Genomic DNA, 27,037 nt, shown 5'->3' with positions numbered 1-27,037 from the left:
TATAAACTATTAACAACGTCAAAAACAGATGTCATAAATAAACTATAAAAAGACTCATGTCCGCCTGGTCAACAAAAAAGCATTTGCTCCAACTTTGAACTTTTGATACATTATTTGAGGTTTACGATTTCAGGTGGGTTTGAGTTTGTACAGTATCTCCGAATGTTTGCAAGTCGACGACCTCCCAGTAATTATTTTAAGAATTCTGTAGCTGTTCGGAATATCACTTACGGAAAACTAAACGATCAGTTATCATTTAAGTATGTCGCTGATCAAAATTTTCTTCCAGATTCTGACGAAGAGGACAAGGTCAAAAAAGTTACCATAAGATTCGAGAAGCCAGAGACGGAACGAAGCTGCAAGGCCAAGGAAAAGAGCTACGGGTTTTTACGGAACGAAGCCGCAAGGCCAAGGAAAAGAGCTACGGGTTTTTACGGAACGAAGCCGCAAGGCCAAGGAAAAGAGCTACGGGTTTTTGCTGCGGCAGATTAAAGAGGAGCCGTGGATAGAGGTGAATTATAACAAGTGAGTATCAGAATTGCATTTTTACTCAAATTTGTTGTTACAGTATTCTAATGTTTTTCTTATGCTAATGCCAGGTAAACCATGTTCCCTTGTGTTCCTAGTATTAAGTTATTACCACTACCTGCAAGACGCGACCCACAGGAGGCTCGATACGTTTTCTATCGGCCCTGTGGTGGCTGCACAACAGCTGGTTTAAACCTCAGCTCCTTCATGGACAAGTAGCAGAGGGTTAAGGGCATTGTTACCCGGTTTTAGTCTGCATGAATGAAAAGGTATGCCTGGCACTTATTCTTTTCTTCATCCTCCCCTCTCTTGGGGAAAGCAGCATTGGATTTAGTCTTAAAAGAGTTAATAAACTGTCTCGTGAGTGAGGGAATTTATAAACTGTCCTGAGAGTGAATTAGAAAAGTATTAGATTTAGGAAAAGTGTTGATAAACTGTCTTGAAGGGAATTATAAACTGTTCTGATTGTTAATTCATAAACTGACCAGTAAGAAAATTCCCAAATTATCCTGTGAGTACATACATACATTTACCAAGGCACTTGCCCCAATTTTGGGGGTTAGCCGACATCAACAAATGAAACAAAAACCAAAAAGGGGACCTCTACTCTCTACGTTCCTCCCGGCCCCCTGTGGCCACGGGGGCATAAAAACAATTAGAATAGCGCCAACGTTATCCCTGCGTGTCGTAAGAGGCGACTGAAAGGGACGGGACGAGGGGGCTGGGAACCCCCTCTCCTGTATCTACATCCTGTGAGACATCCTGTGAGCGAAATCATAAATTGCACAGTGAATGAATTCATAACGCCAGTAAGAAAATTCACAAAATATCCACTTGAAGAACGAAAGGTTTTATAAAGGCAGGGAAAAAAGTTGAAAGCGAATTCCATTTCTTAGTGAGGAAGGACAAGGCTGTCTGTTAACCCTCTTACCCCTGGGCTCTTTGGAAATTTCCAACCCTTAACCCCCAAGGGGTTATTTTTTCCCCAGCACATTTTGCAGTATATTTTTTTTAAATTGCTCTAACAGCCTTAATTTTCATCATAGAGAGGTCAGGTTGGTCTCATTCTCTTGGAAAATGCCTGAATTTTCTCAAAAAAATATCAAAAATATGAAAAACAAAAAAAATTTATAGCAATTTTTTGCAAGGACGTACCGGTACGTCCATGGGGGTAAAGGGATGGCTTTTGTGAAACGTACCAGTACGTCCTTTGGGGGTAAAAGGGTTAATTATTCATGCTGTTTCAAGTAGCACGCACACTTTAGCACCAGTCCTGGGGCTAAATTGGCTCCTACCTTCTTAAGATTCCTTTTCAATGACTTGGGTATGGTCCCTAGTGTTCCTGTGATTATTAGCACCCCTTCTACCTGTATATTTCATAGCCTTCTCAATTCAATTTGCAAATCCTGATACTTTTTTTTTTTTATTTTCTCTCCCCCCGTTATCTTCCACGCCGGAGTCCCACGGTAATGCGACATCTACGAGTGATACTTTTTCGACCGGTGACGTTCCAAAACCCTCTTTTCTATGACTCGAGCTCTTCTTTCCCACTGCAGATTATACATCTTTTGTTTCTTAAATTCATTCAAGTTATACATACATATACCAAGGCACCTCCTCCAATTTTGGGGGGGTAGCCGACATCAACAAATGAAACAAAAACAAAAAGGGGACCTCTCCTCTCTACGTTCCTCCAGCCTAACAAGGAACTCAACCAAGTTCAGCTGGTACTGCTAGGGTGCCACAGCCCATCCTCCCACATTATCCACCACAGATGAAGCTTCATAATGCTGAATCCTCTACTGCTGCTACCTCCGCGGTCATCTAAGGCATCGGAGGCAGCAGCAGGGGCTACCGGAACTGCGTTACAATCGCTCGCTATTCATTCCTATTTCTAGCACGCTCTCTTGCCTCTCTCCCATCTATCCTCCTATCACCCAGAGCTTCCTTCACTCCATTAGAGCTTCCTTCACTCATTCAAGTTATAATTCAACGTATTTTTCTCAGTAAACTTTATAATATTCCAATTTTCATTGCAGAATTTCACCAGTTATTGCATAACTCAAAGTATACCTTTCATTATCAACATTTAGAAAAGTACTCACCACTCCTGTGATGTCTGGTCGATATGCTTTTTTTATCACTCCCATCTGTCCTTATACTGTAGTCCCAGAGTAGTTAAGCCTGATCATTTTCTACCACATCTTGAGGTTGATGTTCGTACCATTTTTTGCTGCTTTGCATTTCATATTTTCTTCGTACTCCAATGGAGAGCTTTGGTCACTGTACCATGTTTCTTGTATTGATGCTAAGCAAGTGCTGGACAGTCGCTAGCAAAGTGGTTAGTGGTTTCTCTTTTGGCCATACATTTCCTGCGTTTTCATGTGATGTTATATCCGTATATAGCTCATTGAGTATATCTTATTCTTGTGGCTTGATCTTATACTGCCATTACTTTACTTTAAGGGCTGCTCTTTTGATCCTCTACAGCAGGGGATCCCTACTCTCTACAGGATCTCCTCATTTTATGATGTTCCGTCGGGAGCATTTAACGTTTCACAATGCGCATTGTTCGCTTACTGTTTGATCATCGCTGTCAAAACACTCGCAGAATAAGAAAGTCTGGTTTCCTCTTGAAAGCCTTAATAATTATTATCCCTTCAGTTTCCTTTCTTAAGTTCTTCTCTCTATAGCCACTGCCATGTTTCTTTATTGGCCAATTCTTCAGCTTTTCTCAGGAGTGATCCATTCAATGGGTTATTTTTCCATTCTTCTAGTCTTTATTTCAAGTTCTCTCCTTATGTACTTCTGGGTCTTTAGCCTCCTTTATCAAGATTTCTTTTCATCGACTCTTTAGCCATTAATCTTCACTGGTCTTAACCCTTTTACTCCCAGGCTATTTGGAAATTTCCAACCCTTAACCCCCAGGGGGTTAATTTTTTCCCAGCACATTTCGCAGTATATTTTTTTTAGTATATTTTTTTTTTAATTGCTCTAACAGCCTTAATTTTTGTCATAGAGAGGTCAGGTTGGTCTCATTCTCTTTGAAAATGCCTGAATTTTCTCAAAAAATTATAAAAAATATGAAAAAAAAAAAAAAATTTAGCATTTTTTTGCAAGGACGTACCGGTACGTCCATGGGGGTAAAGGGATGGGTTTTGTGAAACGTACCAGTACGTCCTTTGGGGGTAAAAGGGTTAAGGAGGAGAGAGAGGAGACATCCGCTCTCTACAAGGCAAAGAGAAAAAGTGACTAGTTCACTCTGTGAGTATATATACAGGTGACTGGTACCCCTAGCCACCCTCTACCCAGTCTGTGGGTAGGGTTGCTACCTCGCAACAATAGTCTAATTGGCTACCAGCTTTGCTAAAAGAATATCCATGATAAATAACTCCAGTTTTGTATTAGTTACAAATTATAAATGAATTTGTCATTTTTACATATTTTTGCAACTAAAGTTTGTAGAGGACAAAAATATTCACGTTTTGTGAAGAAAAGTTTGTCAAGCAATTTATCTGATTTTGAGAGTTTCTCTGTTTTCAAGATTTTAAAATGTATAAGAAGCATAGGTTTTATAGATAAGACTTAATTTCTGTTTATCACAGATTCATATCTTATAATTTCTTTTTTTTATTTATTAGGTTTTAGAAGAGGTAGGGGTTGTATGAATCAGATTTTTACAGTTAGGCAGATATGCGAGAAATATTTAGCAAAAGGTAAGGAGGTGTATGTTGCGTTTATGGATCTGGAGAAAGCATATGATAGAGTTGATAGGGAAGCAATGTGGAATGTGATGAGGTTATATGGAGTTGGTGGAAGGTTGTTGCAAGCAGTGAAAAGTTTCTACAAAGGTAGTAAAGCATGTGTTAGAATAGGAAATGAGGTGAGCGATTGGTTTCAGGTGAGAGTGGGGCTGAGACAGGGATGTGTGATGTCGCCGTGGTTGTTTAACTTGTATGTTGATGGAGTGGTGAGAGAGGTGAATGCTAGAGTGTTTGGACGAGGATTAAAACTGGTAGGCGAGAATGATCATGAATGGGAGGTAAATCAGTTGTTGTTTGCGGATGATACTGTACTGGTAGCAGACACAGAAGAGGAGCTTGACCGACTAGTGACAGAATTTGGAAGGGTGTGTTAGAGAAGGAAGTTGAGAGTTAATGTGGGTAAGAGTAAGGTTATGAGATGTACGAGAAGGGAAGGTGGTGCAAGGTTGAATGTCATGTTGAATGGAGAGTTACTTGAGGAGGTGGATCAGTTTAAGTACTTGGGGTCTGTTATTGCAGCAAATGGTGGAGTGGAAGCAGATGTACGTCAGAGAGTGAATGAAGGTTGCAAAGTGTTGGGGGCAGTTAAGGGAGTAGTAAAAAATAGAGGATTGGGCATGAATGTAAAGAGAGTTCTATATGAGAAAGTGATTGTACCAACTGTGATGTATGGATCGGAGTTGTGGGGAATGAAAGTGATGGAGAGACAGAAATTGAATGTGTTTGAGATGAAGTGTCTGAGGAGTATGGCTGGTGTATCTCGAGTAGATAGGGTTAGGAACGAAGTGGTGAGGGTGAGAACGGGTGTAAGAAATGAGTTAGCGGCTAGAGTGGATATGAATGTGTTGAGGTGGTTTGGCCATGTTGAGAGAATGGAAAATGGCTGTCTGCTAAAGAAGGTGATGAATGCAAGAGTTGATGGGAGAAGTACAAGAGGAAGGCCAAGGTTTGGGTGGATGGATGGTGTGAAGAAAGCTCTGGGTGATAGGAGGATAGATGTGAGAGAGGCAAGAGAGCGTGCTAGAAATAGGAATGAATGGAGAGCGATTGTGACGCAGTTCCGGTAGGCCCTGCTGCTTCCTCCGGTGCCTTAGATGACCGCGGAGGTAGCAGCAGTAGGGGACTCAGCAGTATGAAGCTTCATCTGTGGTGGAAATGTGGGAGGTTGGGCTGTGGCACCCTAGCAGTACCAGCTGAACTCGGCTGAGTCCCTGGTTAGGCTGGAGGAACGTAGAGAGTAGAGGTCCCCTTTTTGTTTTGTTTCTTGTTGTTGTCGGCTACCCCCCAAAATTGGGGGAAGTGCCTTTGGTATATGGATGGATTTATTAGATCCAATATATTTATATATAATTCAGGCCATTTATATAAGAGTAAAGTTCAACTCATTGGACTGATATATCTCCACATTTTTACTAATAATAATACAGACACAGAACTCTTATAGTATTCTGTATTATCTCCTAGCAGGCTTGTTAATCCTGCAAATTCATTCGTAGAATACATAAAAGTGGGACATGTTCATGCGATTATTACTCTTCTCTCTGCCAGACAAAAACTAGTGTGTGTGTGGACATTTGGAAATTATGATTGTGGTCTGTATGCGAAAGAGAAATTGTATTGATAAACCTTTAGGCGCTCATTTGATTTTTAGCGTCTAGACTCTAATTTGACTATTAGCTTCTAGGCACTCATTTGACAGTTTTGTCTGTTGAAAATTGCAAATTTTAAATGACCTTGTATTTTCATTCACCGTAATGTACTTTTTCTTATCCTTATCCACTCTACAACTTTTAATTACAATGTCTGATTTCTCCATCGTATTGATAAACCTCTAGATACTCATTTGATTTTTAGCGTCTAGACACTAATTTGAATATTAGCTTCTAGGCACTCTTTCGACAATTTTGTTTTTTAAAAAATGCAAATTTTAAATCACCTTGTATTTTCATTTACCTTACTGTACTTTTTCTTATCTTTATCCACTCTACAACTTCTAATTACAACGTCTGATTTCTCCATCGTGCAATCCTTAATTAGCTATGTTCTCTGAAGGAAATTTTCATTGAATATTCTACTTTCCAGGTACGGCAGTGACAAGAGCGAGTTCGAGTCTCGCAAACTGTACTGCATGTACGGAGACGAACTGGTGGACCAGTCCAGCCTGTCGTCGAAGGACTATCTCAACCAGTTAGTGCCGCCAACGGAAGAGGTGAAGATGCTTACTCCTGGACTCCCAACTCGTCTGATGTCAAAGTCCGGGTTGATATCCCTTGATCTTCACAACCATGTGAAGACTTATGATCAATGGTAATATATGTATAAAAAGTTTATTTTTCTGATAAAGACCATCTTCTTTATTGTGTATCACATTTGTTGTTTCCATGTTCGGCAAATGACGATTCGGTAAGTGCTGGGAGGTGGGAGGTAAAGCTTGAATTTAAAAAAAACTGGTTGAGGGTACACTCGAGCACACTTCTAGTTTAGTCTCGAGGGAAATATTCTTCACATATTTAGCAATGGTATGATTGTTAATCTTGTGCAAGTAGTATTGTCAATATTTTTTAGCTCATAGTGTACCAAGGTAGTACAATTTCAAACAGTTTAGTTAAGAATGAAGGCCTATAGAAGGTTAGGATAGAGTTACCTGTAACTCCTAAGAAGGTAGTTCTAGGTAAGTATGTTAGGAAAAATACAAATTACTTAAAAATTTGTGATTTTCTATGTAAACTCTAAAAATTTAACAAAACAAGAAGAGAAATTAGATAGAACAGTGTGCCCGAGTGTAGCCTCAAGCAAGAGAACTCTAACCCAAGACAGTGGAAGATCATGATACAGAGGCTATGGCACTACCCTGGACTTGAGAACAATGATTTGATTTTGTAGTGTCCTTCTCCTAGAAGAGCTGCTTACCATAGCTGAAGAGTCTCTTCTACCCCTTACCAAGAGGAAAGTAGCCACTGAACAATTACAGTGCAGTAACCCCTTGGGTGAAGAATTGTTTGGTAATCTCAGTGTTGTCAGGTGTATGAGGACAGAGAGGAATATGTAAAGGACAGAAGAGATTGGAATATAAATACGTAATAAGTTACGTAGGGTTTAGTATTTCATAGTTTAGATATTTTTCATGTTTGATATATTGTAATAAATATTGACTTTTCTTTACAGTTATACTTGTTCACGAAGAATACGGTCTTGCGGCGATCCGAAGTGACTGAGACAATAAGACTACCTGGTAACGACATTAAGGAAATTCTGTGGGGCGTTTCGGCATATTGTCCAGCAATGTCTATCTGGGAATTCTTGCTCCCAACTGACACAGCTTTTGTTAAGAAGTAAGTGTTTGTGATTTGTTAAGAAGTAAGTGTTTGTGATGTGTTTCATAGTTTATCTGTTATTTATTTTACTTTCTTAGTTAGGGAAGAAAGTAAAATAAGGTAATTAGGGGTACCACAGGAGTTGGAGAACTATCAGATAAGATCCAAGGAAGTAGACTGAGGTGGTATGGTCATGTCATGAGAAGAGATGAACAGTATATTGGGAGGAGAGTGATGGAAATGGAGGTACAGGGAACGAGAAGGGGAGGGAGACCAAAGCGAAGGTGGGTGGACTGTATCAAGGATGACCTTCGATCAAAGGGATTAACCGGTGATGAAGTGTGGGACAGAGGTAGATGGAGAATGCTGGCCAACATCGACCCCACTGGAAAAGATGCAGACAAAGAAGAAGAAGATTTTACTTTCTTAATTAGCTTATCTTTGTCTAGGCTGTGGCCACCCTAGCAGTACCAGCCAAAGTCGGCTGAATCCCTCGTCAGGCTGGGAGGAGCGTAGAGAGGAAAGGTCCCCTTCTGTTCATTTGTTTGATGTCGGCTACCCCCCAAAATTGGGGGAAGTAAGTGCCTTGGTAAATGGATAGAATAGATTTATGTTTTATAGTTTATGAAGTTTACAAGATTTCCCGGCCACAGGCCCAGGGCAACGACGAGGCTGCTCCATAACACAACACTAAGTCACCAAGAGACACAGGGATACAAAGGCAAGGGTAAGGAAATGAAGTGGGTAGCACGTGGTAGACACAAAGGGTCGGGGGACACAGGGGGTCGCACAGGGTAAGAGAGAGCGCGGCGAGATGATGATCACGTCGCGACCAGAAACTTACTGAAGAGACGACCTGAGCTTGCACGCTCTCCGACCCCGGGTCGCCTCGGGGCGCGTTTCACTCCGCCTGAGGTTAGCCCCATAGAAAACGGGAATAGGGTAAACTACGCAAAAGCTGGTCGGTTAGGATAGAGTTACCAGTAACTCCTAAGAAGGTAGTTCTAGGTAAGTATGTTAGGAAAAATACAAATTACTTAAAAATTTGAGATTTCCTATGTAAACTGTAAAATTTTAAATATTTAACTTAGCCGGTGAATATATAGCTGCAACTCTGTTGCTCGACAGACAAAAAACTGTACAAAAAAACTCGCCAGCGATCGCTATACAGGTTGCGGGTGTGCCCATCAGCGCCAACTGTCGGCCAGATACCAAACTCCATGTAAACAAAGACTCAATTTTCTCTCTGTCGACGTGTCGACAAGACGTACTTTACTCGCTGTTGAAACCTGGAGTTTTTCCCATCATCTTTGGTGAAGTACTATATTCTGGTTTTGAGCTTTCGCTGTGCAGGGTTTTTTTTCAAATAAATCCTTGAACTCTTTTTTGTATCAGATTCATTGTTGATGACTTAGATCGTTTTTTGGAATTTTCCCTTGACCAATTCAAAATGGCTGACCTTTCACAAGTTCCCAAGTTTAGAAAATGCAATGCTAGGGACTGTTCTAGGCGTCTTCCGAAGGCTTCTCTCGACCCTCACACTTTGTTCCAATTGTCGGGGTAAAACCTGTCAATTGGAAGATCGGTGTGAGGAATGCGTGGGCCTTTCAGAATTCGATTTTATCGAATTTGAAAAGTACACACGCAGGCTAGAGAGAGATAGAATTAGGAGAAGTTCTTCTAGGTCGATTGATGTTTCCTCTCCTCATGCCCCACAACCTATTCCTTCCCCTGTAGTGGTTGTTCCTAACCCCCCTCCTAGCACTCAGGAACCATCGATGGCTGACATGATGCGTGCTATCCATGCCCTGGGGGAGAGAGTTGAGTCCCTTGCAAGTGACCGCAATCAACTCATGGCGGATGTTAAGGAGCTAAAGTGCCAAAGTGCCGCGGGAAGTGATAAAGTGCCAAGTGAAAGTGTTGTGAACAGTGTTGCGCTTGAGGGTTCGTCTGTTCGTGCCTGTCGTCGTCCTAGTCCGGGACCTCTTGCAAGCTCCCAAGCCCAGGGGAGAAGCAATGTCGTACGACGCATGGGTTCGAGAGGCCTTGATCAGTGAACAGACGTTCCCTTCATGGTATCAGGCGTATCTCCCCAAGATCGCCCCTACCTACGTAAGACGAGAGAGCCCGTTTTTACCTCGTCGTCTGAAGGTGTTTCTCGTAAGAAACTTTGGACCAAGGTCTCACGACCTTTAAAGCGTAAGTCGGTCCCTTCAGGACAAGTCCAACGTCCCGGCTGTAGCCACTGGGTCAGTTCGGACTCGTTGCCGTCATCTGATGACTGCTCACTGCCTAAGAGAGGCAAAGCGGTACCGCTTCAGTCGCTAACCCCGTCTGTTGCCGCACCTGCTCCCGTAGACCCTAAATGGGCTTTGCTGCAAGACATGCAGTCCAAGCTTACGTCCTTGATGCAGGACTTTCATGCGGAGAAGGTTGCTACTGAACCTTCTGGCCAACAACCTTCCAAGCGAACGGTTGTGCGTCCTGTTGACGCTGAGGTAACCTTCTCGCGTCTACCAGTTGAGGTGGTTCCTCCACCGATGCGACCCAGTGTGGGTTGCCAGCCGCACGTTGACGTTAAGCGACGCTCGGAGGTGGTTGTTGACGTTCAGGACGTTCAACAACCATCAGAGGTGACTTGTTTTGACGCGGTGCGTCAACCTCCGCAACCCGGTGTGGTTTCGACTGCACAACCCAGACGGTCTAGACAGTCTCGGGTGGACGCTGTGCGTCCTCGCGCTGCCATGGTTGTTGACAGTTCACAGACTGTGCAGCAGTACCATGACGTTGCGTCCGGCTCCGTCACGCATGCACCAGTGCGACCGGACTCAGCGAACCAGACGTTGCCCACTCCGTTGCCGTTTCCTCATCAGTTTTCGGATGAGGAACTATCTGATGAGGATGTTGCTGAACAACAAGACGATCAACAGTCAGAACTGGACGAGCCCAAGGCAACTCCTCCGTCATTGGACTTTAGAAAAGTCATGGCTGTATTCAAAGAGTTGTTTCCTGACCAATTTATTTCTGTGGCTCCTCGTTCTCCGCCGTCAGAGTTTGTATTAGGCATGACTTCTACCGCACCTGCCTTTACTAAACTCGTCCTCTCACGCTCATCCAAGAGAGCTTTGCGGCTGTTAGGAGACTGGCTAGAGTCCAAGAAGAGTTTAGGGAAGACAGCATTTGCCTTTCCCCCATCTAAACTCTCTTCTAGATCGAGCGTCTGGTATGCCACGGGAGAAGTTCTCGGCTTGGGAGTTCCTGCCTCTGCCCAGGGCGACTTCTCAAGTCTTGTAGACTCTCCCCGCCGCCTTGCCATGAGACGCTCGAAGATTTGTTGGTCACCATCGGACCTGGACCACCTTCTTAAAGGGATCTTTAGGGCTTTTGAAGTCTTTAACTTTTTAGACTGGTGCTTAGGAGCCCTGAGCAGGAAAATCTCTTCGACAGATAAGGATATTTCTTTGCTCATTATGTCCTGCATGGACAAGGCCGTCCGTGATGGGTCCAATGAGCTTGCTGCCTCATTCACGTCCGGAGTCCTGAAAAAGCGAGTCTCTCTCTGTTCGTTCCTGTCTGCTGGAGTTACACCATGCCAGAGATCTGAACTTCTCTTTGCTCCCCTTTCCAAGTGCCTGTTTCCTGAAGGCTTGGTAAAGGAAATTGCCGCTTCGTTAGTTCAGAAGGACACCCACGATCTTGTTGCGTCCTCAGCTCGCAAAGCTCCCCCTTTGCCTTCATTATCCGCTAGACCGAGGATAGACACTCCAGCGTCTCGCTTTATTCCGCCCTTTCGTGGCAGAGCCTCCAGCAGAGGAGGTACTCGTGCCGAAGGGAAACGAGGGAAGAGGAAAGGACCCAAGTCCTCCAAGGGCAGAGTCTGACTGCCCGCAACTTCAGACAGCAGTGGGAGCCAGACTCAAGAACTTCTGGCAAGCCTGGGAGAGGAGAGGCGCAGATTCACAATCTGTCAAGTTACTCAGAGAGGGGTACAAAATCCCTTTTGTACGCAAACCCCCTCTAGCAACGTCTCCCATCGATCTCTCTCCCAGGTACAGAGAGGAAGAAAAGAGACAAGCCCTGAAACTGGAAGTGTCTCTTTTGCTAGAGAAGGGAGCGGTGGTCAAAGTCTCGGACCTTCGATCACCGGGATTTTACAACCGTCTCTTCCTAGTTGCAAAGAAGACAGGAGGGTGGAGACCGGTGCTAGACGTCAGTGCTCTGAATGTCTTTGTCACAAAGACGAAGTTCTCCATGGAGACCACAAAGTCAGTCTTAGCAGCGGTCAGAAGGGAAGACTGGATGGTCTCGCTAGACCTAAGGGACGCCTACTTCCACGTCCCCATTCACTCAGACTCCCAACCTTTTCTGAGATTCGTCTTCGAAAATGTGGTCTACCAGTTTCGGGCCCTGTGCTTTGGCCTAAGCACAGCTCCTCTCGTGTTTACGAGGCTGATGAGGAATGTGGCCAAATTCCTCCACTTATCGGACATCCGAGCCTCCCTTTATTTGGACGACTGGCTTCTCAGAGCCTCTTCCAGTCGTCGCTGTCTGAAGGATCTCAAGTGGACTCTAGATCTGACCAAGGAATTGGGACTCCTAGTCAATTTGGAAAAGTCGCAGCTGGTCCCATCCCAAACTATTGTGTATTTAGGGATGGAGATTCACAGTCTAGCTTTTCGGGCTTTTCCGTCGGCCCCCAGAATAGATCAAGCCCTGTTATTCATCCAGAAGATGCTGAAGAAGGAACGCTGCTCAGTCAGGCTGTGGATGAGTCTGGTAGGGACGCTGTTATCCCTGGAACAATTTGTGTCACTAGGAAGACTACACCTCCGTCCTCTTCAATACCATCTAGCTTTTCACTGGAAAAAGGACAAGACGCTAGAAGCGGTCTCGATCCCGATTTCCGAAAAGATAAAGTCATGTCTGACTTGGTGGAAGGACAATATCAACCTAAGAGAGGGTCTTCCCCTGGCTGTTCAGACTCCCAACCACGTTCTCTTCTCGGACGCATCGGACTTGGGCTGGGGCGCGACACTGGACGGTCGGGAATGCTCAGGTCTGTGGAACTCGAGTCAAAGGAGCATGCATATCAACTGCAAGGAGCTGTTGGCAGTACATCTGGCCTTGAAAAGCTTCGAGTATCTCCTTCGAGGCAAAGTGGTGGAAGTAAACTCAGACAACACCACGGCCTTGGCGTACATCTCCAAACAAGGAGGTACCCACTCACTGACGTTGTACGAGATCGCAAGGGACCTGCTCATCTGGTCAAAAGGTCAAGACATCTCCCTAGTAACGAGGTTCATCCAAGGCAACTTGAATGTCATAGCAGATTGTCTCAGTCGGAAAGGGCAAGTAATTCCAACAGAATGGACCCTCCACAAGGATGTGTGCAAGAGACTTTGGGCCACTTGGGGCCAACCAACCATAGATCTCTTTGCAACCTCGCTGACCAAGAGGCTTCCAATCTATTGCTCCCCAGTCCCGGACCCAGCAGCAATACATATAGATGCCTTCCTCCTAGATTGGTCACATCTGGATCTCTATGCATTCCCACCGTTCAAGATTGTCAACAAGGTACTGCAGAAGTTCGCCTCTCACGAAGGGACAAGGTTGACGTTAGTTGCTCCCCTCTGGCCCGCGAGAGAATGGTTCACCGAGGTACTTCGATGGCTAGTAGACGTTCCCAGAAGTCTTCCTCTAAGGGTAGACCTTCTACGTCGGCCACACGTAAAGAAGGTACACCAAAGCCTCCACGCTCTTCATCTGACTGCCTTCAGACTATCGAAAGACTCTCGAGAGCTAGAGGCTTTTCGAAGGAGGCAGCCAGTGCGATTGCTAGAGCAAGGAGAGCGTCTACCATTAGAGTCTACCAATCGAAGTGGGAAGTCTTCCGAGACTGGCGCAAGTCAGTTTCTGTATCCTCGACCAGTACCTCTGTAGCTCAAATAGCTGATTTTCTCTTATACCTGAGAAAAGGACGATCCCTTTCAGCTCCCACTATCAAGGGCTACAGAAGCATGTTGGCATCGGTCTTCCGGCATAGAGGCTTAGATCTTTCCAACAATAAAGATCTGCAAGACCTCCTTAAGTCTTTTGAGACCACCAAGGAGCGTCGTTTGGCTACCCCTGGATGGAATTTAGACGTGGTACTAAGATTCCTCATGTCAGACAGGTTTGAGCCGTTACAATCAGCCTCCCTGAAAGATCTCACTCTTAAGACTCTTTTCCTGGTATGCTTAGCCTCGGCTAAAAGAGTCAGTGAGATTCATGCCTTCAGCAAGAACATCGGATTTTCGTCGGAAAAAGCCACTTGTTCGCTGCAACTTGGTTTTCTAGCCAAAAATGAGCTGCCTTCTCGGCATTGGCCTAAATCTTTCGATATTCCCAGCTTATCGGAGATCGTAGGCAATGAACTAGAAAGAGTCTTATGCCCGGTTAGAGCTCTTAAGTTCTATTTAAAGCGTACCAAACCTTTACGAGGCCAATCTGAAGCTTTATGGTGTTCAGTTAAGAAACCATCCTTGCCTATGTCAAAGAATGCTTTGTCATACTTTATCAGATTGTTAATACGAGAAGCTCATTCACATCTGAGTGAGGAAGACCGAACTTTGCTTAAGGTGAAGACGCACGAAGTTAGGGCTGTAGCAACTTCCGTGGCCTTTAAGCAAAATAGATCTCTGCGAAGTATAATGGACGCAACCTATTGGAGAAGCAAGTCAGTGTTCGCGTCTTTTTACTTGAAAGATGTCCAGTCTCTTTACGAGAACTGCTACACACTGGGACCATTCGTAGCAGCGAGTGCAGTAGTGGGTGAGGGCTCAACCACTACAATTCCCTAATTCCATATCCTTTTAATCTGTCTCTTGAAATGTTTTTAATGTTGTTTTTTTATGGGTTGTCCGGAAGGCTAAGAAGCCTTTCGCATCCTGGTTGATTTGGCGGGTGGTCAAAGTCATTTCTTGAGAGCGCCCAGATTAGGGGTTTGATGAGGTCCTGTTGTATGGGTTGCAGCCCTTGATACTCCAGCTCCTAGGGGTCTGTCAGCATCCTAAGAGGATCGCGAGGCTCCGTAAGGAAGACGTACTTATAAGGCAGAGTAATCGTCTAAGTCGACTTCCTTACCAGGTACCTATTTATTTTGTTTTTGTTATTTTGATAACTTCTAAAATGAAATAAAAACTCTTAGCTCATAAGATGTAAACATATTTAACTGGTCTCTACCCACCACCCTGGGTGTGAATCAGCTATATATTCACCGGCTAAGTTAAATATTTAAAAATGATATTTTAATTATAAAATAAATTTTTGAATATACTTACCCGGTGAATATATAAATTAAATGACCCTCCCTTCCTCCCCAATAGAGACGCAATGGGACGAGAAGAAAATTGAGTCTTTGTTTACATGGAGTTTGGTATCTGGCCGACAGTTGGCGCTGATGGGCACACCCGCAACCTGTATAGCGATCGCTGGCGAGTTTTTTTGTACAGTTTTTTGTCTGTCGAGCAACAGAGTTGCAGCTATATATTCATCGGGTAAGTATATTCAAAAATTTATTCTATAATTAAAATATCATATTTAACAAAACAAGAAGAGAAATTAGATAGAACAGTGTGCCCGAGTGTACCCTCAAGCAAGAGAACTCTAACCCAAGACAGTGGAAGATCATGATACAGAGGCTATGGCACTACCCTGGACTTGTGAACAATGGTTTGATTTTGTAGTATCCTTCTCCTAGAAGAGCTGCTTACCATAGCTGAAAAGTCTCTTCTACCCTTACCAAGAGGAAAGTAGCCACTGAACAATTACAGTGCAGTAACCCCTTGGGTGAAGAATTGTTTGGTAATCTCAGTGTTGTCAGGTGTATGAGGACAGAGCAGGAATGTGTAAAGGACGGAAGAGATTGGAATATAAATACGTAATAAGTTACAAAGGGTTTAGTATTTCATAGTTTAGATATTTTTCATGTTTGATATATTGTAATAAATATTGACTTTTCTTTACAGTTATACATGTTCACGAAGAATACGGTCTTGCGGCGATCCGAAGTGACTGAGACAATATGACTACCTGGTAACGACATTAAGGAAATTCTGTGGGGCGTTTCGGCATATTGTCCAGCAATGTCTGTCTGGGAATTCTTGCTCTCAAGTGACACAGCTTCTGTTAAGAAGTAAGTGTTTGTGATGTGTTTCATAGTTTATCAGTTATTTATTTTACTTTTTTAGTTAGGGAAGAAAGTAAAATAAATAAGAAATGGAATAAGGTAATTTAAGGTAATTAGGGAGACAACTGGCGAAACCTAACCGAGTCCCATTGCGTCAATAGTCGTAGGATGTGATGATGATGATGATGATGATGATGATGATGATGATGACTGGGCCTTGATACTAATGGTGGCGAAGACCTGGATATATTTTCCCTTCTGTCTTTTTATAAAGACAACCGAGTTCTTAGCTCCTAAGTTGTCTTGATTTTTAAGTTGCGCACTTCGAAGTTATTTTGCACATGTTGGAAAATTATTAATGTTATTCCATTAGGTAAATGTATTTGTGGTAGCTCTAGCTCTGCTAATTACTGCCTAATTTCAATAGCTCCCATATTGTCTAAAGTTTATGAAAGTCTTTTGACAAAATGTTTAAATAGGTTTGCGGATGGCAATCATCTGTTCCATAGTTTGATTTTCACGAAAGCCTTGGAGAATGTGATGCCCCTCTTACAATTTCCAATGCTGTGCAGAAATCCCTTCATTTTAGTTGGTTAGTTTGTATTATTGGCTTTTATTTAAATGCTTCCTTTAACCTTGTTAATCATGAGGCCCTGGTTTTCAAACCCAAACAGCTTGGAGTAGGTGGGTCTTTTGGTGTTAATCATGAGGCCCTGGTTTTCAAACCCAAACCGTTGGTAGTGGGTGTGTCTTTTCTTGGCATCATTATTGATTTTCAAAAATAGATGGCAGAGTATTTTTTAAGGTTACCATACTAATTATTAGAATTTGATATATGATGTTCCTCAGGGTTGCGTTCTAAGCTCGTTACTTTTCATTCCATACACACAATATGTTGACTGGCCTAGAAAACAAGATTGTTACATATTCATATGCAGCTAATACTACTTTGCATCAATTCCATTTGAATATGGTTGCTGAATCACTTAAAGAGATATAACTGAAATCACTTCATAGTGCAAATCATGGGGGATGAAGCTGAACCTTAAGTACACATACATATACCAAGGCACTTCCCCCAATTTTGGGGGGTAGCAGACATCAACAAATGAAACAAAAACAAAAAGGGGACCTCTACTCTCTACGTTCCTCCCAACCTTAACTAAACTCAAGGAATAATTTTAAGGAGAGGACAGTGGCTCCTCAACAATGAGATCTTTACATTGACAATGTCTCTTTAACTATACACCATTCATTCAAGATTCTATGTGTGAGTCTTGATAGCAAATTTACTCTGGAGAAACATCTAGTTTGTTCCTTTTTCAATTTCACAAACTGAAAGCTCTGGGTGATAGGAGGATAGATGTGAGAGAGGCAAGAGAGCATGCTAGAAATAGGAATGAATGGCGAGCGATTGTGACGCAGTTCCAGTAGGCCCTGCTGCTTCCTCTGATCCCTTAGATGATCGCGGAGGTAGCAGCAGTAGGGGATTCAGCATTATGAAGCTTCATCTGTGGTGGATAACGGGGGGAGGGTGGGCTGTGGCACCCTAGCAGTACCAGCTGAACTCGGTTGAGTCCCTTGTTAGGCTGGGAGAAACGTAGAGTAGAGGTCCCCTTTTTTTGTTTTTGTTTCATTTGTTGATGTCGGCTACCCCCAAAATTGGGGGAAGTGCCTTGGTATATGTATGTATGTACAAACAATTGGCTTATTGAGAAAAAGTTTTTTTTTGGTGATCAATCTATTATAAATAAATGTTCTGCCTTGCGTATCCTTCTTCTATCTGGTCTCCAGCTGCCGAGTACGATCTCAATTTCTTGCATAGAAAATTATGTCTAATAAATTCTGTATTCTTCATTTGGATATTAACCCTTTTACCCCCAGGCTATTTGGAACTTTCCAACCCTTAACCCCCAGGGGTTATTTTCTTTCAAGCACATTTTGCAGTATATTTTTTTTTTCAAATTGCTCTAACAGCCTTAATTTTTGTCATAGAGAGGTCAGGTTGGTCTCATTCTCTTGGAAAATGCCTGAAGTTTCTCAAAAAATTATCAAAAATATGCAAAAAAAATAGAATTAGCAGTTTTTTGCAAGAACGTACCGGTACATCCATGGGGGTAAAGGGATGAGTTTTGTGAAACGTACCAGTAAGTCCTTTGGGGGTAAAAGGGTTAATCTCTGACACCATCATTCAGTTATTTCTATATGGATATTGCACAAATGTTTTCCCAATTCGTAATATTAGGTATGAAGTCAATTCCAATAGTCTTCTCTTCTACATCATGAGGCTCAATACTACACCTCATACTAGAGGTTTTTATTCCACCTGTGACGAGATTGTGAAATGATAGGAACTTCTGAAGTTCAAACTACTGTAGTTTCAAAGGTTTTTCTGTTGAACTGGTTGACATAAGTCTTATTTCATAGTTTATATATGACATTATTTTAATGTTCTTACTGATCTGTATGTATTGTATATTTTTTGTTATGTGTGTATAGTTTATTAGGTATTTCTCTATGTCCTTTCCTCACTAGACTAGTTTTTCTTCTGGAGCACTTAGCCTGGTAGCATCCTGCGTTTCCAACAAGGGTTGTAGCTTGGTGCGTAGTAATGAACATAGATTATAGTTCAGTCCTTCGTCTCTCCTCTGATTTGCCGTTCTAAGAGATGGAGACCTCATCTGCCTTTAATATTTATTAAACATCCTTTGTGACGCAGTTCCGTTAGGCCCTGCTGCTGCCTCCAATGCCTTAGAGGTAGCAGCAGTAGGGGATTCAGCATTATGAAGCTTCATCTGTGGTGGATAATGTGGGAGGGTGGGCTGTGGCACCCTAGCAGTACCAGCTGAACTCGGTTGAGTCTCTTGTTAGGCTGGAAGGAACGTAGAGAGTAGAGGTCCCCCCCCTTTTTTTCTTTTTTGTTTCATTTGTTGATGTCGGCTACCCCCCAAAATTGGGGGAAGTGCCTTGGTATATGTGTATGTATGTATGTATTTATTAAACATCCTTTTCTAGTTTGCACCAAAAATCTATTGCTTAAATAATATTAGGGAGTTTTGTAATTAATTTTCATAGAGGTAGCCTTTTCTATTCACATTTTATTATAAAAAATTACAGTACACAATCTCAAAACAAGACTGAGTGAGTGCCGTACTCCACTCATCGAAGAAATGCTATTATGTCGTAGTTAATATTTCACGCGGTTTCATAAATGCAGGGTGAAGTATAAGGAAATTACTGCTTTTGTATCTTAAAAACTTTATTTGATGGAGTAAATTTCTATTATATTTTTATAAAGTAAAGGAATTAATAACATTCTAATTATTTACATATAGAAAAGTAAAAAGAATTTGTTTTAGTTCTTTATATGAGTAATGCTTAACAAATAAAATTATGGTAATTTACATATTGGAAATGATAAAAAAGTTTTTGTTCTTTATATGCTAAACATATTTTGAAAAATTTTATTTGATTTTTGATCAACAAAATTATATGTTAAAATTATATGTCGTTAGTGTTGGATATTAGATTATTCAAGTATAAAAATATTTGCATAATTTATCAGAATATATTTGTTGCACAGTGATTATTCATCTTCAACAATGTTCTTCATCATGATATTCATCTTCAACAATGTTCTTCAGTATATTTAGAAATTTTTAAATTCCATCCAGCCAGACAATGTTCTTCATTACGATTTTGGCAGTCTTTAAATTCCAGGCAGTCTTGACAACATAACGTCCTTAATTCCAGATATCCCGACGTGTTCCAACGGCAGCAGATGATCTGGCAGTCGAGAAGTGAACAGCTCGCCCACGTCTTTCCTGAAAAGGTGAACGACTTTTTATTAAAAAAATAGTTATATTGATAGTGTTGTTTATTTAAATCATACAATTTAGTTCTTCATAGTTGCATCTTTATCTCAGATATGGATAAGTGAAAGGTCTTCATTTGTTTCTTAATCAACTCCCTACAATACTTATAGAGAAAGTCATAAACTTATAAACCTAGTAGGTTCCAGCTACTAAAGTAAAAAAAAATAGTCCTGTTTTATATGAAATAAATATCAGATTGATTGCAAATGTCATTTTGATAATTGTATAAAATTCATATATTGTTATATTTAAGTATTTAAGTATTTCTTTATCTTATTACAGTCTATAAACTATCGATGCAATATCTATATTTTACGATTTCTGTCTGATTTGTTTGTATCTCCGATTGAGGATCTTATACAGTTTAGTTTTTCATAGTTGCATCTTTATATCAAATATGGATAATGTGAAAGCTGTTCATTTGTTCCTTAACAAACCCACCAAAATACTTATATATAGCCCACGTTCGTTCTGCATAAATTCCAAAGACTATTACAAATCAAAAGAAACATCGTGTGCGGGCTGTGCCACATCTTCGTCTCTAGGATCTAGCGGGCGACCGCCAAGGTACCCTGTACTTCCTTTAGTAAGGGGAAGTAATTGCAATTTATCCGATGTATTAGTAATATATCTTAGTAAAAGGCTAGCCAAGAGCCTTTTAGTGTCTTGACATGTTGGTAACAAGATTCCACTTTCTAAACATTTGGTTTTGTGCACGGTTTCACTAGGAATGATTTAAATGGCCCTTTTCCTTCATTACTTCTTTAACCTTAAAAAGAATTTTGATGGCAAATCATATTGATTTTTTTCATCATACGCGAGGTTTTGCCAGTAGTTCCCAGATTGGATGACTGGTCGCAATTGTGAGAGACCAATACCCTTCTTTTGTATGCACGAACTAACAAACTGCCTTGAACTTTCAAGGATCCAATTTAAGACCACAGGAGGCTTGATGTTAGACGTAGCAGCAGTCCCAATGGAAAGTGACTCCGCCTCTAACTTTCCTTTATCAGGATAAGATTTTATCGAGAGTAAGGAAACATACAGTATGCACACTTCTGCGGGGAAGATGAAAAGTACTGGCAAGATGAGATTGTGTTGTGCCATCTCTCATAGCTCCGTGCTAAGTGTTCTCTTGCTGAAGAGGTTTGTTAAAGAAGGCTAAAAGAAGACTTTAGCCTACATTAAGTATTACAATTGCAGTCAATGGACCTTAGGACCTTGTTTCCATTGATCACATGGAGTACAAGAAAATTTGCCTGGGTTCTACAAACTTCTTTACGGTACAGAAGGAAGCCAGTCATCAGCCTCAGCATGCTGTAAGTTTTGGCAGAAAATTCCATACAAGATAAAATCAGTGACTAAGTTTGTCATCAAATCAGATTAGGTAGTTTACCATAATCTCCACACTTGTAAAATCAGGAAAGGAAGTTTCTTGTTATCTTTGCACTTTTAAAACCAGATTAGGTAGTCTCCCGTTATCTCTATGCTTGTAAAATCAGGAAAGGAAGTTTTCCGTTATCTCTGCACTTGTAAAACCAGATTAGGTAGTCTCCCGTTATCTCTATGCTTGTAAAATCAGGAAAGGAAGTTTTCCGTTATCTCTGCACTTGTAAAACCAGATTAGGTAGTTTCCCGTTATCTCTATGCTTGTAAAATCAAGAATGGAAGTTACCCATTTTCTCCGCACTTGTAAAACCAGATTAGGTAGTTTCCCGTTATCTCTATGCTTGTAAAATCAAGAATGGAAGTTACCCATTTTCTCCGCACTTGTAAAACCAGATTAGGTAGTTTCCCGTTATCTCTATGCTTGTAAAATCAAGAATGGAAGTTACCCATTTTCTCCGCACTTGTAAAACCAGATTAGGTAGTTTCCCGTTATCTCTATGCTTGTAAAATCAAGAATGGAAGTTACCCATTTTCTCCGCACTTGTAAAACCAGATTAGGTAGTTTCCCGTTATCTCTATGCTTGTAAAATCAAGAATGGAAGTTACCCATTTTCTCCGCACTTGTAAAACCAGATTAGGTAGTTTCCCGTTATCTCTATGCTTGTAAAATCAAGAATGGAAGTTACCCATTTTCTCCGCACTTGTAAAACCAGATTAGGTAGTTTCCCGTTATCTCTATGCTTGTAAAATCAAGAATGGAAGTTACCCATTTTCTCCGCACTTGTAAAACCAGATTAGGTAGTCTCCCGTTATCTCTATGCTTGTAAAATCAGGAAAGGAAGTTTCCCGTTACCTCTGCACTTGTAAAACCAGATTAGGTAGTCTCCCGTTATCTCTATGCTTGTAAAATCAGGAAAGGAAGTTTCCCGTTATTTCTGCACCTGTAAAACCAGGTTAGGTAGTTTCCCATTATCTCTATGCTTGTAAAATCAGGAAAGGAAGTTTCCCGTTATCTCTGCACTTGTAAAACCAGATTAGGTAGTCTCCCGTTATCTGTGCTTGTAAAATCAGGAAAGGAAGTTTCCCGTTATCTTTGCACTTTTAAAACCAGATTAGGTAGTTTCCCATTATCTCCAAACTTGCAAAACCAGGAAAGGAAGTTTCTCGGTATCTCTGCACTACAAAGATACACATTTCCACTCCTCTGTTCATTTGCCTGTAAGGAAATGCTTTCACTATTTATATATTTGTTTTGAAATATTTATTTAGGAAATTAGCAATTTTAGTGTTGCAGATCCAGCACTGTTATTTAGTAGTGAATATTATTGTGGCTAGAAATAGATGATATCAAGATAGTAACAAGGTTTGTTTTAGGAAGAGTTGACAGAGTAGCATGACGTATGTGAGAAGGAAGGCCTTGCAACAGATTAATGATGTATGCGTCTGCAAGATATTTAAAAGTCATTGGAGTATGTTTTTGGTTAAACTGCTTGCTATGACTTTCAGTTTATCATTCTGTTCAAGTAGACCAAACAGCCTGGAAGGAACGCACCATAGTCCATTTCTTTTAGCGATACATATTTGCGCTGACTCGCAGCGGTGCCCTTTTAGCTCGGAAAAGTTTCCGGATCGCTGATTGGGTGGACAAGATAATTCTAACCAATCAGCGATCAGGAAACTTTTCTGAGCTAAAAGGGCACCGACGCAAGTCGGTGCAAATATGCATCGCTAAAAGAAATGGACCATAGTTTATCCCTAGGATCACAGTCGTGCTGAAGTCTCTCATTCTTTCAGACTACTGGAAGATTCCAGACAGGCTTTTGAAATTCTAGGCACTGGATCAATTTGGTTTTCCTGCTTACTTGTTTTGCTTTTCGGAGGGTTCTTCAAAGACCAAACTACTTTCGAGATATTGACGTTTCACTATGACCAGTATTCATGTCTTGGGTCTTGGTTACAACACACCTGTTGCTTTATTCAGCAGCTGTGTTCCAAATTGCCTTCAGTGCAGCAGTAGCAGTTAGCAACACTGTGCCAGACGGAGCTATCTGGCGATAGATTTAAGGGCAGTCCTCCAGAACTTCCTCTTCAAGAGAATCGACTATCAAGTAAAAGTTACTGTCGTGGGACTTGTTATAGAAACTATGCACTAGACTTCCGCAAGCACAAACTTGTGAAGAGATCAATAGAGCAGCTAGACCTATGCCTTTAGATCACAAACTGCAGTTGGAGACGGTACCAGAGAGGACCAGAGACATGCTGAGGAACCAACTCATGTCTGCCTCATGCTCTTTGACCTTAGCTTAGAGCAGACTCCTACAGTTGCCGATAATAGCGACGGCAAGACAGGATTATGGGGTAAGCCCACAGCATAAGCGACAGTACTGAAAGGAATATCTATAAGAAAAGTTAGCTCTTATACCAAGGTTAAAGATCACAGTACTATACTCCAGCACAACAATGAACTCTTTTATCGGTGATCAAGATGGTGGTGGATATACTGTGCTATTGCAGAGATCCGCTGTGTAATACAGTACACCTTTAAAACTTTTATCAAGGATCAAGCCATAAGCAGATGTAATGTGTATTACATTGTCTTTGCTATAAGAGCAACAGTGCATCCACCCGTACGAACCTTGAGCGAAGTCCTTTCTTACTATATTTATTACTATCGAATGCTTGCCAAGAAGTTTACATCTGTCTCCTAACCTTGCAGATTAATGTGCTTATGACAGAAGATTTAAATTGAGCTTTATTATTATTATTATTATTATTATTACTATTGGCTGCATCGGCAGAATTCAATTTCTTGTCCAATTTCTCGATTCTACGGACAGTTCTCTTTTCAGGGTTGCTACGTTCAGCTAGCAAGGTGGCGAAGGTCATCAGGTGGGTGAAGGATACAATTCAGGTTAAGGCTTGATGTAATTAATACAAGTACAAGTGATACTCGAAAATTACAACAGGTAAAGTCAGGAGTGGATTGCGACGCGTTTCGGATTGGCTGAGACGCGTGCCGAGATGGGATCAAAGTCAGGCATCCCATTCCTACGCCTACGCTCAGCAGACTGGAATTCCGGACCATGTTCGCCGCCAAAATCTGCATTCGGCCAGACGATTTCTCCATTTGTGGGGGTGTCAGGATCGGGGTTGTCATCATTCTTGGTTCCTAGCGTTGGTACGTCGACAGGATGGTAGGAGGAACATCTCTTGGGTCATATTCAACGCTGGTTTCTCGTTCTGGATTAACAGAGCTTCCAATATTCGTAGGCGCCTGCTGTCAGGGGCGCTGTCGATAATTTTGGTATTGGCGACGATGTCTGCCCGGTTAATTTGGGTGTTATGTCGCTGTAGAGCATGATTTCTTATAGCACCTTGCTGGACGTGGCACGAAATCCTCTTCGAAAGTTTCATAGTAGTCATACTTATGTATTTGGCGGGGCATCCTCAGACTGGGCATTGGTAAGAGTAGACTACATTTGTCTTCTTCAGAGGATCGTTCTCAGGGGGCGCTGGATTGTTTCTCATGATCAAGCTGCGGGTTTTTTCAGCCTGGTAATAGATGATGAGTTTCACTTTCGTGGTCTCATCAGTGGGTGACACGTTGTTAGTGATGATGTCTTTAATGGCCTTCTCATCCCGCTGATATTCTGCGTGCATGAGGCCTTTGTAGTAAAGCTTGATGTCTCTAGATCCGTTGGTGGGGTTGTCGGACCTATCTCTAGTGCTGTCGGACCCCACCAACGGATCTAGAGACATCAAGCTTTACTACAAAGGCCTCATGCACGCAGAATATCAGCGGGATGAGAAGGCCATTAAAGACATCATCATTAACAACGTTTCACCCACTGATGAGACCACAAAAGTGAAACTCATCATCTATTACCAGACTGAAAAAACCCGCAGCTTGATTATGAGAAACAGTCCATCACCCCCTGAGAATGATCCTCTGAAGATGACAAATGTAGTCTACTCTTACCAATGCCCCGGCCAATACATAGGTATGACTACTATGAAACTTTCGAAGAGGATTTCGTGCCACTTCCAGCAAGGTGCTATAAGAAATCATGCTCTACAGCGACATAACACCCAAATTAACCGGGCAGACATCGTCGCCAATACCAAAATTATCGGCAGCGCCCCGGACAGCAGGCGCCTACGAATATTGGAAGCTCTGTTAATCCAGAACAAGAAACCAGCGTTGAATACGACCCAAGAGATGTTCCTCCTACCATCCTGTCGACGTACCAACGCTAGGAACCAAGACCAAGACCCCCAGAATGATGACAACCCCGATCCTGACACCCCCTCAAATGGAGAAATTGTCTGGCCGAATGCTGATTTTGGCGGCGAACGTGGTCCGGAATTCCAGTCTGCTGAGCGTAGGCGTAGGAATGGGCTGCCTGACTTTGATCCCATCTCGGCGCACGTCTCAGCCAATCAGGGAGCTCGGATACCTCTCTCAGCCCAGTCCACTAAGTGAGAGGGGAGACTGCCTGACTTTACGGCTGGCTCGGCACGCGTCTTGACCAATCAGGATTCAGAATTCCTAACTAACCTCTCAGCCTAGGAGGCAGAGCCAAGCTCGTCGTACATCTGCCACCCGAGCCCACAACCTCCGATCGACCAATCAAAATTCGAGGCCCCTCTCTACGAACCAGAGCCGGGATATATAAGGACCCAGATCCAGCCAGAGCCTCACTTCTCGAACGCGTCGCAATCCACTCCTGACTTTACCTGTTGTAATTTTCGAGTATTACTTGTACTTGTATTAATTACATCCAGACTTAACCTGAATTGTATCCTTCACCCATCTGATGACCTTCGCCACCTTGCTAGCTGAATGTAGCAACCCTGAAAAGAGAATTGTCTGTAGAATTGAGAAATTGGATAAGAAATTGAATTCTGCCGATGCAGCCATAGTATTCAACTCCACCTGTTTGAAGGAGGGTCTCCTATCAAAATAATAATTGTAGTTAATGCATCAATGAGAAGTACTGCACAAAAAGACAATTTGATGTGTGAAATAGAAGTTTGTATGTTTGCAAGCATAAAAACTTATAAGTCTTGGCATTTCAAGTAATCATCAGTATAATATTGAATGCAAAACCATATGTACTATGCAATATGTGTTTATGAAATCTTGTTTCATAGTTTTATGTATATTTTTGACATAACTTTAGTTTTGCTGTATTCAATTATTAACGGACAACTTATTTTTTATTTACAATGAACACTAATGTAATAAAAGAGGGATTTGTTCATTATTGAAATTTTATAGATTTAAAACCTTTAACCCCCAGGCATTTTTTTTTTCAAGCATATTTTGCAATATATTTGTTTTAAATTGCTCTAACAGCCTTAATTTTTGTCATAGAGAGGTCAGGTTGGTCTCATTATTTTGGAAAATGCCTGAAGTTTTTCATAAAGTTATTAAAAATATGCAAAAAAAATGTAAAACCCAGTTTTTTGCAAGGACGTACCGGTACGTCCATGGGGGTAAAGGGATGAGTTTTGTGAAACGTACCAGTACGTCCATTTGGGGTAAAAGGGTTAAAGATTATACAGTAAATTATTAATGGACACTGTAATAAAAGATAGAGATTTGGTGTTCATTGTAGTAATTTAAATTTATTGAAAAAATGTAGTTCTTATATTATAATAATTACTGTAATCATTTCAGAAAATCAAACAAGAAGATTCGAAACCTGGGCCATCACGCAAATCGCAACTGTTGCATACTAGAACAAGTTCCACCGGAGATCAGTCTTCTAATTCGAAGCAGCGGAAGTTTAGTTCCGATTTCAGCTGAGGGCAACTTTAAATAGGATTTCCATTTTAATGGAAATGTACTGTGATCTGCGATTTAATTTTATATTCATTTATTTTTCTCGTAATCGTTGTACAGTATAGCTAACTCAACTCATTTCTCAAATTTTTATGTATTTTAAAATTTTTACTATTTTCTTACAGTGAAATTTTCAACGGACAAATATATTT

The 27,037-nt window shown here is 41.6% G+C and overlaps 1 long non-coding RNA gene across 1 annotated transcript; it reads left to right on the top strand.

Moving 5' to 3' along the window:
• Window positions 1-293: 293 nt before the first annotated feature.
• LOC137637800 (uncharacterized) lies at window positions 294-27,037 on the top strand. The gene is made up of 5 exons (XR_011043811.1): window positions 294-525; window positions 6,375-6,599; window positions 7,458-7,624; window positions 19,527-19,605; window positions 26,721-27,037. It is a non-coding gene; the product is annotated as an uncharacterized lncRNA (long non-coding RNA).

Source organism: Palaemon carinicauda, chromosome 3 (assembly GCF_036898095.1).
Source record: "Palaemon carinicauda isolate YSFRI2023 chromosome 3, ASM3689809v2, whole genome shotgun sequence".
In the NCBI taxonomy this organism is placed as follows: Eukaryota; Metazoa; Arthropoda; class Malacostraca; order Decapoda; family Palaemonidae; genus Palaemon; species Palaemon carinicauda.
The sequence above is the reverse complement of the archived record's forward strand: the minus strand, read 5'-3'. Positions and strand labels throughout refer to the sequence as shown.